This window comes from Prionailurus viverrinus, chromosome B1, assembly GCF_022837055.1.
Source record: "Prionailurus viverrinus isolate Anna chromosome B1, UM_Priviv_1.0, whole genome shotgun sequence".
Taxonomy (NCBI): Eukaryota; Metazoa; Chordata; class Mammalia; order Carnivora; family Felidae; genus Prionailurus; species Prionailurus viverrinus.
The window spans coordinates 168650678-168669805 of NC_062564.1; the positions used below are offsets into that span (position 1 = coordinate 168650678).

The 19128-nt window shown below is 36.5% G+C and overlaps 1 pseudogene; it reads left to right on the top strand.

Moving 5' to 3' along the window:
* Nucleotides 1-17210, top strand: part of LOC125164900 (profilin-1-like) — a 29591-nt pseudogene extending 12381 nt beyond the window's left edge.
* Nucleotides 17211-19128: the final 1918 nt, after the last annotated feature.

Consider the following 19128-nt stretch of genomic DNA (forward strand, 5'->3'; position numbering starts at 1 on the left):
TGGTTATATAGCATAAAGTTCAAGCTTCTTGTTCTTCTATAACCTAGTGATACTACTTTTTTATTTTATTTATTCTTCCTATTAAATCCACTCTAAACTAGAGCAAAAATGCAATTCGTTGTCCTTGCAAACATTCCCTATGCTCTGCTATTTCTATACCCAGGCTAATGTTTTCCCTCTGCATGGAATGCCTGTCAAATCCACTTATCCTTCAAGAAGTTTGACCAACTGCCCAATTTGCCCAGACTCTCTGGACACTTTTAGCACTGAAAGTCCTATATCCCCGGAAAACTCTTTCTCTCAAGAAAACGAAGGTAGTTCACTCCATACCTTCAAGAGCAAGCCAAATGACCTTCACTCTTCCTCTACTTTATCACACACTCACTTGTCACTCTTCAAACTGCTTCACCACTGAATGCTTAAAATCCATTCTATCTGCGTTTTAAAAAGTACTATAACTTTTACACTTCCTTACACTAAAAGAAGCCTCATACTCCACACAAATCTATAGTCTTGTCTTTTCTAACCTGGTCTCTGTCCCAGGAGACTCACTGATGTACTTTCTCAACCAGTATCCCTTGCAACTCTGGTTTTTGGATGAGTTCAGCCAAAGAGACATGGTGTCAGAGGGTGAGAGGAGAGCGAGGTTGAAGAATTTATTCTCCTGTCTCCCTGTACCACCAAAGGCCACATTCCATTTTCAATGGCCTCCTCTAATTGTAAAATTCTCATTATCCTCTCTTTCTCTCAGCCTTTCCCTCTCTCTCTCATTGTTCTCCCACCCCCCACCTCCATCCCTTCCTTCTATAGCCATTCAGGCCTAGAGAAGGTGAGAATTCCCTCTATTGACAGTCTTTGGGAGCTTTACCATGCTTTTTTGACTGACCAAATATTAGTATATAAACTCTTACCTCTTTTAAGAATCTTATCCATTTTCTACTAGCACCTGGTTGACACATTCATTTCATCCAAACCTATAAATCCTGTTAGCTGTACTTTGTTCCAAACCCAATTAAATTTGAGAATTCACTATTTAATTTTCTTTCTCACCAATATCCTTAACCATCTCGCCTTCTAGTCCTTCCAGTTGTGCCCATTCAGCAATTTCTCTAAACTTATATCAAACCAATCATATTCTTCCTTTTTTATTGTTACCATATTGGTAACACAGCAGGTGAAAAACACACCTTCAAGAAGATCAGTAACTCTTCAAGTAAAGAGGTGAGTGAACTCTTCAAATAAAGAGAAATCACTCGGCTGGAGGCCTAAGGAGATCAGTGGAATAGACAGGATAGCTTCTCCCCTGCCCTCACTTTTCCATCATAAAACCCAAACCAACAAACATAGTCATGCACAGGGAACCATCCTGAAGCCCATTTACTAAAAACATGAGCAATATCACAGTCTAGCAGAAAAGACAATTCAATATTAAGCCACTAAACATTAAGAGTGTCCTAGAGCATGAAGTATTGCTGATCATTTAGGTATGATTTGATGGTGCAAAGGAATAAGGGGGTCAGCAGAGAAAGGAAAAAGCAGCAGATAGAGCATGGGTGAATTAGTCACAATCTGACATCAACTTCTAACCCTAGATCATATTTGCATTCTTAAAATAACCGATAAATCAGAGAAGACAGAAAGAAAAACAGACACTACTGGGTGACACAAAATTTAACATATTCCAAAAAGAGCTTACCATTATTTCCAAAAATAAACTAGAGAAAAACTATTTGCTCTCAAATCATAATAATCAAACCATTAGCAGTTTCCACTGGAAAGCACAAGTGGGTAGTTAAGAGGCTATGTATGGTGGAGGGTGGGAAGAGCAACTTTATTGCTAACTTCTGTTTTGAAATTATATAGGTAATCTTCAGGTTTAGGGGAAAACAGAAGAGCAAATATCATTTTTTTGTTGTATTTTTCTTTAAGGAAAATATAGAAATTATATTAATATATTTAGGGTTCAGTAATAAATATATTTCCCTTTTAAAAATATCTAGGAAGAGGAATGAGTAATTTTCCTAATATTTATTAATTTAATAACTAAGAAAATTTGAAGGCATTAAATAAATTAGATCTGTAGTCCTCTGATTGGGGCTTAAAATAATTGAAGCTATAAGAGATGAATCTCCATTTCCATTTCCATAATTAAGCATTGGAGGTGCTAGTTACAAGAAGTTTTATATCTGATAGACAGGTGTTAGGGACTAGAAATGTGAGAGAAGGGGAAATTGCAATTGCTAAAAGAACACCTTTCAGGGAGTAGATTGCTATGATGTACATTTAGATGATGCCTTGAGACCTACCTTCAACACTCTTGACTTCCCTCTTAAAAACGAGGACAAGGCACAATGAGAACACAAGGGCCCTATGCAATGAAATCATATCCCGCATCTGCCAGCCACATATGTCCTGAAGAAGAAGTTTCCCATAGTGGGAGATACACCTCCTTTAAACCCAAGAATGGGAGGTTCAAGGATGGATTAATAATACATTTACTTTTCCTTTAAAAAAATAGGCCTCTTTATTTTTCTGTGCTGTGATTTTAAGATTGCTTAATTCAGTGGAAATAAGCAGGTGTATTGGAAGGTGTTGAATTAAGCTGTTAAAAGTAAGCCAGTCTAGAAGTCATCTGCAACAGTTTACAAATACATTTCTCTCCTCTGAAAATCTTTGCCCTAGAGGTAAATCATTTTTATCCGTATTTTTTAGATACTACACACACACACACACACACACACACACACACACACTCCAGAGAATGCCCAATAACTATTATTTCATAGGTAAGTGTCTGAAAAATAAGGAAATAACATACAACTCTTTCTGGCACAGCAATGAGAAAGTTGGTTCCTGGTGCAACAAGTAGACACCATAAGTTGCCATTTTTTAAGGTACCAAAACCCTCTGTAGGCTGAACTGTTTGTTGTGACATTCAGAGAAGAGCTGGGGCTTGATATTTTCATTGCAGAGATCATTTTTGTATGCTGTTTTCTGCAAACTTGTTTTCTAAAAGCAGACACAGAGAAGGAGTCTGGCATGCAGGATAACTAGTAGAGCAGTTGGAAAGGGAAGGGAGCAGGACTGAGCACAGTGAGTCACTGAATAGCACTGCAGTCCTAGCAAAGCTTTGGTTAATGCTGTGCAGAGCTCTAGAGTACATGCAGTCCACTCCTTGGTGGACCAAAATTGCAGGGCCTGTATACCCCACCATCAGTCATGAGATGGGGACTACCCTAAGAAAGCTATCCCTTCAGTGAGGCAGCACTCCACTGCTGAGGCAAACACTGAAGGAGCTAACAGTTGGAGGCTGTCTACTGACAGATGGAACAAGTCCTGCCTTGAGGGAGATCTGGCCAGTGCATTTCCATTTCACCACTGTCCTTATATTTATTTAAAAAAAATTTTAATGTTTTTATTCATTTTTTAGAGACAGGGAGAGACAGAGTGCTAGTGGGAGAGGGGTAGAGAGAGAGGGAGACACAGAATGTGAAGCGGGCTCCAGGCTCTGAGCTGTCAGCACAGAGCCTGACGTGGGGATTGAGCCCACGAACTGTGAGATCATGACCTGAGCCAAAGTCAGCCCCTTACCTGGCTGCACCCTTCTCCTTCTATTTATTAATTGCATTTGTTCTTCAGTAGGAATTGGAATTCAGTAGGAGACACTTTTAGCTATTTTTTTTATCTTCAAGTTCAGAATCATTTAATTTATTGGACCCAAATGAAAAATAAGGATATCTAATCTCAGAGCCTATGGGATGTTTAAATTTCAGCGTTATTCCCCCTTATAATCTACATACATAAATTAATTTATATATTATTCAATTCCAACCAAATGAGGCTTTTAAGTGTACCTATGACATTTGGAAACAAGTTTAATTTTACTATATAGCTTCTCTGAGCCAACTTGTGGCTTCATATGGTTTCACTGAATCTACTCTTGGCTTTGAAGCCTAGATTTGATTTATCAGGCCTGTCAATTCCAAGATATATCTTTCTTTTTAAAAATGGTTCTGTCTTGAATGATGTGTAGATGATGATTTACTTGATAATGTGATCAGCCATAGTCATTGTTGATGCTAACTCTACAGAATTCTGTGTACTGAGGCTTAGGCAGATTTGGCTTATCCCCTTCAAAATTCTGGTAGAACATAAAGAGTCTATGCTCACTGGCTCTCAGTAATTGTGAAACCAACAATGGACTGTAAGGTCACCCACTGAAAATAGCCAAAGCGCCTGGATACCATCTTTTAATGGCCTTTTTATCAGAATGTACTTTGATCAAGTAGTTTCAACATAAAATGGGTTTGTGCATGAGTTTAACAAGATGGCTATGTCTTCTCCCTTATTAAGTTTTTATTCTGGTCAAAAAAATTAGACTCTTTTGGTCATTGTCACACTTTACTGTGAAACTTACCCATTCGAGTGGGAGTTATTTCCAACTTTTCCAAACATCTGTCAGTGCACAGCAATACTCTGCCAGTTGTGATTTTGTGAATTTTATTATATTTTTAACTCTGGCAAGTCCATTCTAATTATCCCTGACTGATCAGATCTTGAAAAATAGACACCGTTATAACCCAGGAGCTAATTTATACACTATTGATTAGTGTAGTAATACACTTGGGATTTCTCCAACATCCCTAGTATCCCCATAATGATGTGATGCTTTATTTAAAAAATGAATATTCTTTACATACTTCATTCTCTAAAATATCTGGCCCTATTAAGTCTGCATTTTGGATATAAAATGCTTGAGGGCATTGGAAGGCTGGTAGATTACACCATTTTTTAGTCAAATTGAAGATGCCATTGATTGTAACAAGAAAACTAATTTCATAGATGTTACTAAGTGAAAAAACTGCTGAAATGATGCACTTTGCCTGCTGAGAATCATCTTTTTCTCAATAGGTTTTAATTAATGAAGTTCTTTCCAGAAATTTTATATGCACAATCTTTGATTTATTGCTGCATAGAGCAAACTCTTACAAGGATAGAGTAAAATAAGAGCAGCCTTATGATGACAAATGTACGAGCAGATACACTATGACTAGTCACAAGAGCAATAAAAGTTTCAGTAAATTGCAGAGTCAGCAAACCTAGAGTAATAATGGTTATTACAACATATTTATATGGGGCGCCTGGGTGGCTCAGTTGGTTGAGTGTCCAACTTCAGCTCAGGTCACAGTCTTACATCCATGGGTTCGAGCCTTACATTGGGCTTTCTGCCATCAGGTCTCTCTGCCCTTGGGTCTGTCAGCACAGGGCCCAATTTGGATTCTCTGTCTTCCTCTCTCTCTCTGCCCCTCCCGGGCTTGCACTCATATTCTCTCTTTCTCTCTCAAAATTAAATAAATAAACATTAAAAAAAAAGAATTTACATTAGGGCAACACTACACAAATGTTGGGTTCTCAGTCAAATAAAAAGCAAGTATATTTATTCTGGTGACAAAAACTGAGTATAGCTAGACAAAACATAGGGCTGAACACTTAAACGTCCAAAAGTTTCAAGAAAGAAGTATTGATACTAAGGAGAGCTCCAAAGAAGTTATTGCTTTCATTAAAAAACATCAACTCACCCTCTGAAAACAGAAAAGAGTAGAAAGAGAGAGAGAGAGAGAGAGAGAGAGAGAGGCAGGAAGAGCGCAGGGGGAGAGAGACAGAGTGAGAGAGAGACAGGGTCTTTATACTGTTTACAAACCAACATTATAAACCACGTTGTTTGTAATGACCTATAACTATTTTCAGTAAAACAGCTTCCTAGTGAGTAGAAATGTCTCTTCTTCTTCCACCCTGGAGTATTTGGTGTAAATGTCTAGTAAGAAACACACATTTGTCTATTTACAACTGCTTTCATGAAACTCAAGATTTTCAGAGACTTCATTGTACATGACCCTGGAAAAGGTATGGTTCTGGCTTCATCATTCTTAGAATGATGCCCTGTCTCTTCAGTACCAGAGCCCTCATAAGAAGTGAGTAACTTATCCTCTGGGACAGGACCATATGCCAGTCTTTAAGGCTTATTATTGAGTTAGCCAATAGTTTAGAACCATGAACAAAAAATGTATAAGCAAAGAAATATTTACCATATATGCCAGGAGTAAGAGTCAGAGAAATAGCTCTGTATTTAACTATTAGGGCCATCATTGTGCACCTAGGCAAAAATGATTTGGCCTCATGACAATTTAAAGAAAGCCAAAATTCTGTAATAACAAAGTAGATAATTTATCACAATGGGTTATATTTACCTATCACTATCTCATGAAAAGGAAATGTTTAAGGTAAATTTCATAAAGTATGTTATTTTACTTTAAATAAAATGGAAAAATAAAAATATAAATATCAACATAATAATTGAGAAAAAAAGAGGTTACAGTTTAAGACATATGTAGTTAAATCATCTGTCATGAACAACTGAAATCTTCTTTACTGTTCTTTTACAAAGATGTGCGCAAAAATCCTTCTGCCAAGCACTGAAGAGAAGTTAGAGCAAAATCATGGAAGCTAAATGAAAGGAGTAAACAGTCACTTTGGAGAATCACTTTTTATAACCTCTACACAACTAGTTTGTGTTTCCAGTTGTCATCATGGTTCGTGTTTTAATACTACCTTCTAGAAGTGTCATGCCATGCAGTTTGAGTAATGATGCAACCCCCCCAATACAGTCTTTAAAAAGAGGAACTAGAAAAAGAAAAGAAAATAGGCACTTTTTAAAAATGTATCCCTTCTCACAGAACCTCCCTTCTTTTTGATTTGTGTTCCAATATTCCCATATAAATAGGAAAAGTGAGTTATATTTTTCTATTATACTACTGTTTCCATCAATTTTTTCTGTATAGTATTTACTGCTTTGATATTGTTATTTTATCTCTGAGCATACAAAGGAGCAAATAAAATATGGCAATACATTATTTTAAAGCCAGCACTTACAAGACTTTAAATGGAACACATCTCTTGTGGCAAAGGGGAAAGAACTGTCATAAGACAGTTTGCATCTACTGTGCTCATTTTCTGTCCTAATTATGCCTGAAAATATTTGCAAAATAAGTTAAAATACTATAAGATTTTTATAATAAACCATCTTCATTATTTAATATTTTCTCTTTTTGCTAAACTGATGTCAGGTTTGACAAGTTGATGTACTTTCCAAAGTTACTGTAAGATAATTATATCCAGTAGGTTTTCAATCTTCATATGACAGGGATTCTATCTAATCTAAGCCAATATTTAAACCAATATATCCTTCCCTCTATCAGAGTTTATCAATATATAATAAACACAAGTTTACAGAGAAAGGAATATTGGTCAATCATAATGATGATGACAACAGTGTCATTATTTAAAAATAGTACACCTACTTTATTTATATTTAGCTATTTTTTAAATAAGGCTATTATACTTAAGATATTCTGAATTATTTGATGTGTTGTCTCTCCCATCCCCTTCCTGAACCTATTTATATCAAATCTAAAGAAACCTGTATACCAGCTACCTATGCTAACCCGTCTAAATCATCATTCGTAATCATAGGCAAAAAATGGAGTATCATTAGAGATGATTTGAGGACCTCTTTATGCTAAAAAATAAATCCCAATACACACAAACACAATAACACAATCTAAACCAAAAGAGGTCATTTGGAGAATAAAATCAAACTTTCAAAAAAATTAAGTGAATTACTTACCTCAAACCTTAGCTTGTTGGCATGGTAACCAGGACTCTGTGTCTGTTTAGCTCTTAACCAATAGCTATATGCATGCATTCATCTCTATCACATTAGGCAGGCTGGTGCTCAGACAAGCAATTGACTGGGAGCACTACTGCCTGGAACATGTCATCTAGCAAGTAACAAGACTATTGCAGCTTAGGGAAAGTGACTCCTTAAACTACTTTCAGTGAAATGTGTGATAGGGAGCTTGCTTCCAAAGTATTGCTTGTAGACATAAAACCCACATTTACTGATGGAAGTTTGTACTGACACTTAACCACTGTCTCTTCCACCTTAAGCAGCACATCACTGGCAAAGAAAATTCTTCCAGTAACTATGTCCAAAAGCACTGTACCATTGGCAGGAAAATTACTGACTTAGTCTGGGACAGGTTTCACAAATTAGCCAATGAGTTCATAGGTCTGTAAAAAAATCTTGGTTTTTCACATTTTTGTTGGGCAAACAGACTCTAGGTTTAACTCTCACTTCTAGAAAGTCTTGGTTGAATAAAGTAGTAAGTTGAAGTTCACATTCTCCATTTACGTAGGTCCCACAGCTCTAACTAAATTCCATGTCCCTATGATTCCATCCTCACCACACATACCACCCTGGTCATGAATGTATTATACATACCCTCAGTATTGAGTGCCCAATGTACACTAATGTTAACACTCTTATTAGATAGATAGTCCTCCATAACTGCCTCCCTCAAATTTGAAAATGACTTGAATATAGATCTGCCAGAATTCCAGACCAATATTGAATGCTATACTTGCACCCCATTCCCTCTAGCCACATCAGCCTCAGTCATGTCGGCTTAAAAGCCTCATGATTAATTGCTTTCTGTGGCAAAGGTTTGCAGAGCCAGTGAACCAAATGGCGCAATATTACCCTCACCATAAGCACACAATAAGGACATGAAATGTAACTCTTACCATGTTGAGTTTCACATTATTGTAGTTCCTAAAAATGTTTATTCTGACCTTTCCACAATCAAAAGAAGTATATAATCCAGTTTGTAGATTGATACACCACTGGCTTCCAGGTTACTATTAGTAACCAGGTTGATACTGTGATTCTTGGAGGAGACCTGGCCAAGGCACAGCCAATGTTGAGGACTAGACCCACTTGGATCATAGGTTTGCCCCAGTGTATTCTAATCATGCCTTCAAATATGGATAATGGATTGGAGGAGAGAGAGTGTGCTGGGCAATTAAGAACACCGCTACCCCAGAGAAAGATAATGAGGAATGTGCTGTGTGTACCCTTACCCTTCCTTTGTGTCCTACAATATATCAAACCCATAGAACTTTAGCTTCCATACTGAAGGACAATACAACTAGTTAGTTAGGTCATCTTCATCTGTGATCAGGTCTGATTTTTCCATGTGCACCTGAAAAACTTTTACCTCACATCTCTGAAATTTAAAGTTTTGTAAGAAACATAATTACAAATCTTGGTGCTATTCAAGTAAATACTGAAATCATGAAACCAGAAGAGGCCTAAGAAAAAAGTAGAAGATTTAAAAAAAGACTTTTTTTATATATTAGAAACATGACAAAAAATTTAAAATTTTTCTAGAGGTTAAAAAATGATAAAGTAAACATAAATGAAGAAAAATTACTGTTCTCTAAGACAGAACTGAGGAAATCACTCAGAAAGCCTTAACTAGGTGTATTAGACTCTATAATGTAAGGACAAGGTTTTTGCCTGCTTCCTATTATATTCACAGAGCTTAGAGCTCAATATTTATTCAATAAACATTTATTAATATATCAATATGTTAATTAATAATTATGAAGCAAAAAAGCAAACATAATGTAAATTATTAAAGTAAGGAAAAAGGAGAATAAATATAGGAAAGACAACATCTGTCTAAGAAGAATCCTAGAAATAAGAATATAAACGGGAAAAGAAAAAATAAGTTAAAAAAATTTTGTTTACATTTATTTATTTTTGATAGAGAGAGACAGAGCACAAGTGGGGGAGGGGCAGAGAGAGAAGGAGACACAGAATCCAAAGTAGGCTCCAGGCTCTGAGCTGTCAGCACAGAGTTCCAAGCGGCTCGAACCCACAAACCGCGAGATCATGACCTGAGCCGAAGTCGGACGCTTAACCGACTGAGTCACCAGGTGCCCCTTAAAAATGCATTTCTGAGCTGAAGAAAAATATAATCTGCAGAATGAAAGATCATCCTCTGTTACAAAATATGAATGAAGGGGCACCTGACTGGCTCAATTGGTTGTGAGTGTCTGACTCTTGGTTTCAGTTCAGGTCATGATGCCAGTCAGGGTCCTCTGTTGGGCTCCAGTCTGAGTATGGAGCCTGCTTAAGATTCTCTCTCTGTTTCTCTGTCCCTCTTCCCTGCTCACACACTTGCTCTCAAATAAAACAAAAACAAACAAACAAACAAAAAACAGGAAGTCAGAAGGTTCTGGAAAAAAAAATTCCTTAAGGACAAGATGGATCCCACTCAACAATCTGTATAATTAAGATCTTGAATATTTTACCAATATGACTAAACTTATGGGCATTTTGCTGCCAGTAAGAACAAAAAAATGGAATTAGAAACTCTTTGGAGAACCATAAGCTATGTAAGAAACCCAAAGATCACATATTGAGCACACTAAAATATAATATGATTTTGAGCACTAAGACCTTGGAATTTGTCTTTTGCTTGGCACAGTTTCAATTACGTAGGATTACATCCCCTTTTTCAATGGGCCCATGACAATATTTGGATTGCAATAATATTTATAAGCTTAATACTATAATAAATAATTTAAATAATATTTATGCATAACATCAATCACATTTACATAATGTTAATATTTTATGAGGCTGATATATTTTCAATTTTTTAATTTTTTTGTAATGTTTATTTATTTTTGAGAGAGAGATAGAGACAGAACATGAATGAGGGGACGGGAGGAAGCAGAGAGAGACGAAGACATATAATTCAAAGCAGGCTCCAGGCTCTGAGCTGTCAGCACAGAGCCTGATACAGGGCTCAAACTCACAAACCATGAGATCATGACCTGAGCCAAAGTCAGATGCCTAACTGACTGAGCCACCCAGGTGCCCCTGGTTTCAATTTTTAAAATCAACCAATAGTGAAAACACAGGCAAGAACAATAAACTTGAAAGACTGAAACAAAATATGACTTGGCAAATCAAACAATGCTATGTGACAGAATTAAGAAAACACAAAGGTACAGAGAATTAGGAAAAATATAAGTATACTACTTTATCATATGTAATATGAGGTCAATGCGTACTTTTAAATTACATGATTCAAGGAATATTTGTTGAAGAATATTACTTAAAGTCATAGATACAATACTAGAGAAGTTATAAATATTGTAAATAACAATTTGGTACTAGAAAGGAGAAAGGTGGAAGTTAACATGATAATTTAAACTTAGTAGATATTGACTGAAGTTGATAAATCAAGAAATAGAAATAAATACATATAATTTAGAAAAACAGTGATAACCACACAGGAAGTGAAAACATTCTTTAAAGTACTCACAACTGCAGATTACAGCTAGCAGTGAAGACAGATGAAGGAAGAAACTTTAATTTTAAAATTTCCTTTCAAACCATCTTAAGATACAGATATATATCTCCATATATGCATATATATGGAGAGAGTGTTTCCTCTTATTGTTTCTTTTCTACAAGAAACCATGATTTCTTTCAATCTCCCCACCCATATCATCAACCAGTTCTTCTCTTCCTCTTGGTTTTATCCTCTAAGTATTATTCTACCTTATATTTTATAGCATTCTCAAAGTTTCAATGCACATTCATTCTCTCAGTTAACCTACTAAATTATTAAACCCATTCTAAAATTGCTGAAACTTTGTTTCAAATCAGTTAAATAAGTTCCTCCGATCATTTCAAAAACTGTGTGTCAGAAACTGATAGGCACAGGGAATTCAATGGCCAGGGACATAGATAGTTGAGTGGGAGTGTGCAATGTTAATGACACAAATTAATATACAATTTAAAAAGGAGATACGTAATCCAAAGGAAAGCAACAGGATTTCAAGAAACTCACAGAAATTAATCTGTTCTAAGTGAGATGAGTAGAAGTTAAAAAGCAAGTAAACGAGAGGTGCTTTAGAGAGAAAGATACAATGGACAACAGTTCTAAGAGATGAAGCATTGTCTAGTAAATGAAATACGGCTGTAGTGCCTAGAGGATATAGCATAAGAGGAACAGTAACAGAAGATGAAATTAGAGAAATAAGAGAGCCAGACTATGCAGGATCTGTAGGCTGTGTTAAAGACTGCTGTCTTTATCCTAAGGACAATGAGAAAACATTTAAAGGACAAGGAGACATAATTTCATCGTTTTTGCATTTGAATCTAAAGATTCTGGCTACATTATGGAGGGCTGGAGGGCCAGGGTATCTGTGTAGATATTCAGTCTCCAAGTCCAGTGCTCTTTCTATTAGAACTTCTTGAGAGATATCTTCCTATTAAAAATAAATCACTTATTTGGATATTTTTCTTTTAGCATAACTTCTAGCAAAATTTGAAGAGCTCAACACCATTATCATTGTTACATATTGCCTGGAACACTACCTTATTACTCAAAAGAAGATCAATAAATGCTAGGTGAATAAATGAATATATTGCTTCTCTATAATTTTTTAATATTTACTTATTTTAGAAAGAGAGAGAGAGACAGAGACTGAGTGTGAGTGGAGGAAGGGCAAAGAGAAAGGGAGACACAGAATCTGAAGCAGACTCCAGTCTCTGAGCTGTCAGCACAGAACCTGATGCAGGGCTCGAACTCACAAACCGTGAGATCATGACCTGAGCTGAAGTCAGACGCTTAACCAACTGAACTACCCAGGTGCTCCGCTTCTATATAATTTTTAAAAAATCACTATGCCAAAAGATGACTTCCATATATCTCTTTGACTTATATTTCCCTTCCATGGAATATCAGTTATTTTTCTTTGCCTTTCTCCTCTCCCACACAAGGAAAATGTATCTTAGATATTGTCAACCCACAATAGTGAAGAGATTTCTGTAAAACACTGAGAAATAGTTTAGGAAAATGGGAGGAAAAGAAAGGAATTCTGAATTCTCAAATGGTCATTTAATCTAAAAGGGACTTATGTGATTCAAAGGGTTATGTGAACTCTGTATGGGGGTGATGAGGTGAAAGAAGAGAAGCAAAATACTACAGGTATGAGGAAGTAGTAACCAGGGAGCATGGAATGAAATAAGTTAACAACCAGGACACGTGAGACACAAACACACAGACACATCCAAGGCCCACACAGATAATAAAACATGAAAACAAGTATGTACATGTTTTCATGTCCAAAAGTATTTATACAAATCTGCACATACACAAACCCTGATATCAGCAGTCAGAACACAGTTACTACACATGTGAAACATCCAAGCACCTAGCTGGATACAGAAGAAAGCTGATATTCCCTATGAAAGTTCGTATGTATACCTGTGTATGCCTGAGTGTTTCAGGCACACTGTTTATGGCAAACAGTGTGTTTGTTAGTTTATGGCAAAACTCAACACAAGCGAACGACAGGGGGCATCTTTTTATTTCTACTTAGAGTATACTGAAATCCATCTTCAAAGGCTAACAGCCTTTGCCATGTTAGCACCTGATTCATCATGTTACATGTGACTCATTTATAAGGAATAGCTGATGTAGATACCAATTAATCATTTCAGGAAAAAAAAGAAAAAAAGAACCCAAAACCTCAACACGTTAATTTGGAGGGAAAATGTTTCGAAAGCACCTTACATAAATACTCTGATATTTGCTTCTCAGCTGATGGTGTCTTGACCACCCACACACACTTAACAGTGTGTCAGAAACTATTACCCTTGTTTTTACCTTCCCACACATAATTCTATCCCTTCTTCCCCTAAGCTTGTTTTTCAGGTTGTAAAGTGATTGGAACACAATGTCTATTTCTATTAGTTTTGAAGACTAAACTAATAATATATACTTCCAGCTGAGAAAATATATTTTAGAAGTTGGTGTTCATGGTTTATAATAATGAAAGCAAGAAGAAAAAGACCAGATCATTTGAAATGGATTTACATTAAAGAAAAAAAATTTTTTTTACAAAAGAAATACCTTGTACACATTAGTATGTGGGAATCTTTCAGCATATGAAAGAGTCATAAATTCACCAATATTATTATTATATCAATAGTATATAAGAGAAATATTTTGACTTTTATATGTACAGGACTAAACCATGAATCTAAAATGCTAACTAAATCAACAATTCTTCTATGAACAGAACTCCTATTAGTAATAAGCCAAGATTTGTAAGGAATGTAGTCTTTTAGCACCCAGCCTGTGATGGCAGGCCCTCACAAAAGAAGAGGTAAAAGGTGTCTCTAGGGCAGGTTTTAAACTCCCTTTCAGGGATCACATGTCTCCCTGAGCAAAATGATTCAGTTGCCTGAGACACTAAGCAACCACAACGAAAAAGGGCTTTCTGTTTTTTTTTATCCATATAACACACACATGCATTTTATCCTTGGACATGTGTGTGTGTGTGAAGATGTACCTATTAGGATTGTCTGATGGTGAAGGAAAACACAACTCTGATATACCTAAGAACACAGAAAATTCTGGAAGAACTGAACACCCAGGCTATGAAAAGAGCAAGAACCAGGAGAAGCAAGAGAAATTTATAGACAGTTTTCCTATGGGCTCGTTGGATGATTTAGACAGATGATCTTTTGAATCTGTATATTTCCATGCAGGGATAATACTGCTGGAAGTGACACATGCTTGTCCTTGGGCAGGTCACCTTTCTACTTTTGTAAACCTATGGGGAAGTGAGTTCAGGGAGCAGGTTACTACTACAGGATCCAGAAGAGGCATCTCTCCATCGGAAGGGAGAGAAATACCAAAACAGAGAGGCTAGAGACAGAAACATGCTGTGCACACAAGCCAGCCTCCAAAATAGCCCATAAAAAACTTCATACCTTTGAATAATCTCCTGTATGTGGATCAGGACTGATCTCTGAGACCAGGAGAATACAGCATAAGTGAAGAAGTTTTGTGACTTCCAAGTTAAGGCCACAAAAGTCATTGGAACTTCTGTACTGATCTCTTATTTACTCTAGAAAAAGCCAGCTTATGTGTCAGAAGGACACTCAAGTAGAGAGCCCTATGGAGCGGAGAGCCCCATGTGAAGAGGGACTGAGATCTCCCTTCAACAGTCAGCACCAACTTGGATCCTTGGAAATGGATCCTCCAGATCCAGTCAAGGCTTCATATGACTTCTACCCCAGTTAACATGTGACTGCAGTCTAGTAAGAGGCCTGAATCACAATCTGCCTGGTGAGAATGTTCCAAATTCCTGACCCACAAAAATGGTGAGAGACAATAAATAATTATTATTGCTTTAAGCCGCTAGAATTTGAGGTAATTAGTCATAGAGTGATAGATAACTAATAAAGTGACTTTCAGCCACTAAAGAGAAACATAAATTTGAGAGGTTTATGAACAAGTCAAATCAACAGAAATCAGAGCATAGACTTAATCAACTAGTGTTTATTAATTACCTATAAAGTGGTGAGGAGATATTATATAATAACTGATTGTATGATATTTGGAACTAGAAGACCTATGTTAGTATCCTAACTGCTCCACTGTGTGACCTTCAGCAAATTACTGACCTCTTTGGCAAATAATACCATTTTCTCTAATTTGTAGAATAGATATGCTAAAAATTATATTTAATTTAAAGGTTGATTGTGAATATAATATGACATGATCCAATAAAAGACCTAGAACTTTGGTAAGCATATAATAATGTCTATGCTGTGTAATATATTATATATTATGCATATTATGTATATACCTTCATATATATTACATATATACCTATATATATACGTCTATACACACATATAGGCACTGACATACATTCATATAATCTTTTAATTCTTAAAGCAACCTTATGAACTATGTACCATTATATTGTCCATTTTACAGAGAAAGAAACTAAAAAAAAAAAAAAGCACAGACAATAAAGTGTAGAGCCTTGCTTCAAATCCATAGAGTTTGTTATCAGAGTTTGCACTCTTAATTATTATGATATAGAAACTTCTAATTAATTAGGATATGCTCCACAAATACTTGATATTATTGAGAAAGTGTTCTAGTTTATGTTGGAAGTAATACATCTATCATCTTTTTTTTTTCTTATTGAGGTGACATTTTAGATGAGAAAATGAGATAATAAGAAAATCAAATATTTTTTAGGAATATTTTGTTTTATAGAAAAAGTAATGTTTCATTATGAAGAATTAAGTTAATATTTATAAAATGGTGTCTAAGAACTAGTAATGGGACAATGCCTCCAGATAAACACATTCTTGATAGAATAATTATGTATATACATTTGAGGGCTCTGATATAATGTACACAAAATATAAGCGTGTTTGAGAGTTTTTGACTTTTCCCTCATTGTTAGATTGTCAGCCAGCATTTCTCATTGTTTTCCATGTATAGTCTCAGAAGTCCCCTTAATCTGCCTGTCTGTACTCCTAATTGGCTTTGAGTTGAAAAAATAAATGACTATTCGTAGTACATTAAGTTGAACAGTATACTCAAAAATTCATATCTACCCAGACCTCAGAATGTAATCTTATTTGGAAATAAGGCCTCTGTAGATGCAATTAGTTAAGGTAAAATGAGATCATACAGTACTAGGGTGCACCCTAAATCCAATGACTGGTGATCCTGTAAGAAGAGGAGGGAACACACAGAGACCTGCAGAAAAGAAGGCTATGTAAATACAGAGGCAAAGATTGGAGTGATAAAGCTACAAGCAAAGAAAAGCCAAAGATTTCTGGGAGCCACCAGACATAGAAAAAGCAGAAGATTGTTCCCTACAGCATTCCTAGAGAGCATGGCACTGCCGACACCAGGATATCGGACTTCTAGACTCCAGAACTGAGAAAATAAATTTGTTATTTAAAGTCATCAGACACAGCAGAGCCAAGGTCCCAGTGACAGCGCGTGCTGGAGCTCTTCACCTTCCCGTGCCCGCCAGCCGGAGGCGCCCTCGACCTACATCCACAACCTCCTGGCGGAGGTCACGTGTCAGGACGCGGCTGTCCTGGACTAAAAGGACTCGCCCCCCGTCTGGGTCGCCGTCCCCGATAAAACCTTAGTCAAAAACATGCCAGCTGAGTTTGGTGTCCTGCTTTGCAAAGACCCGTCAAGGTTTTTTTCGTGAATGGGCGGACAGTTGGGGACCAAAAATATTCTTTCATCTGGGACTCACTGTTGCAGGAAGGGGAATTTACCGTGGATCTTCGTACCAAGATCACCCTCAGAGCTCCCACTTTCAACATCTCTGTCCGCAGGACTGCCAAGATGCTAGTACCACTGATGGGCAAAGTGTGTGTCCACGGCGGTATGATCAACACCGAATGTTATGCGGTGGCCTCCCACTTGCAGCGTTCCCAGTACTGACCACCTCTGTCTCTTTCCCCCACTATTCCCCACTGCTTTTGCACGCCTCTCCTTCCCATACACATACATAACACCATTTTTATTTTGGGACATTACCCCACACCTCTTATTGCTGACAAAACCACATGGACTAGGGGCTGGGACTGGATGGACAGACACCTCTCCCTACCCATACCTGTGTGTTATTGGAAAACTGTGGTTTTGTGTGTGTGTGTGTGTGTGTGTGTGTGTGTGCGGGGGGGGGGGGGGGGGTCTGAATAAAAAACATTCTCCTGAAAAATATAAAGTTATCAAATTAAGTGGTTATTTATTAAGGCAGTCCGGGGAAATAGATATGCCAACATTATAGAAATTGTATTAAAAGGGGTTATTAAAATGCAGGAGGGTACCTCTCTATCTCTCTGAATGTGGGTATAAACCCTTCTTAGGGAAAGCATGCATGTCTGGGGATTTGGGGAACTATTTCAGGAGCCTCTATTATTTATTCTGGGTTCCAACTTCAGAAGCAACAGACTGAAATTGTTGTCAGGAGAGCAAGAGAGACCTAGAAACCAAGGATACCTGCTTTGACAGGTAATAACATAACTAGTCCCTGAGATCTCTTAAATTGTAGGAGAAAATAAATGTGTGATTCTGCCTGAGAATCTCATTACTTGAACCAAATACAGGTAATAATCCAAGGTCAGAAGCACAGCAGAGAGAATAGATTAGCCTCAGTTGGGGTCTCTAAGCATTATGCATCACACATGAGTCAAAGGTCCATGGAACCCCTCTCTTCACTGGTGAATCATGTTTATCAGCAACAGCAGGTTAGATTACAGAAGTTACTGGTGTGCTCTTGGTAGCTGAAAAGGACACTCCACAGTTGAATGTATTTGGAACAAGCTGTTCCAAATCCTATTATTTGCACCTCACTGCTTAGTATTGGAAACTTACAAAGAAGCAAAAAAGTCATTTCTATGGAGTTTGGATGTAATTTGACTTCCTTCAATAAAAATAACTAATGTTTCTTATTTCCTGAAATTCTTCAGTTGGCTTTTGATGATTCACAGAATATAATGTAACATGAGAACAAGAGTTTATTCCTCAGGCTTTGAGCAGAGAAAACCAGAGGAAGATGGCTATTGTTCAAATGATGTAACTTATGCAAAATGCCAGGAATACAATGGAAGTACTCACTAAAAATTAGTTCCTTTCAGTTACCTTAAAACTCCTCCTTTTTTGATTTTTTAATTTTGTTTTTTAGTGTGACAATTAGAGAAAGATTGTCTTGGCAATTCTAGAGTCTTACAGCTACATATTAAAAAAAAAATTTCCCAAGTTCTTGTCCATTTCCCTTTGAATTGTGATTAGTAGTGCTAGTTCTAACAACTAAGATATATCAGATAGTTTAAGGCAATTAGTGTTCCCTCACTTTTCTTTCTGCCAAACATAAAGCCTTATCCCTTTAGAATTTCTTCATCAGGGGCTTATTGTTGTATTTTTTTTCTTGTTCTTCACTAGAGGCACCTTAAAAGTTTCACTTTTACATAAGATCTAAAAAAGGAAAACAAAACAAAAACATAAAATGTGGGTGATATATATATATATATATATATCTCAAAAAAAAAATATATATATATATATATATCTATCTCAAAGAGACACAGGACTCACCTAAAAGAGCTCCCAATGGCCAAAACTGGAACAATTTGAGCAACAAAATAAATAAAGTAGTATTGGATTATAACGCAAAGTATAAAATAAGTATCTCTAAGTTGATACTGATATAAATTACTGAATAAATAAATGGGTAAGAAGAGACTAATCTTCCACATAGAAGAATTTAAAATAATTTATATAGATAACTGTGCCCTCAAGAACTTGTGCCTCTGCCCTTCTGCTGAAGTATAGGCTATACATAGTGACTTTCTTTGAG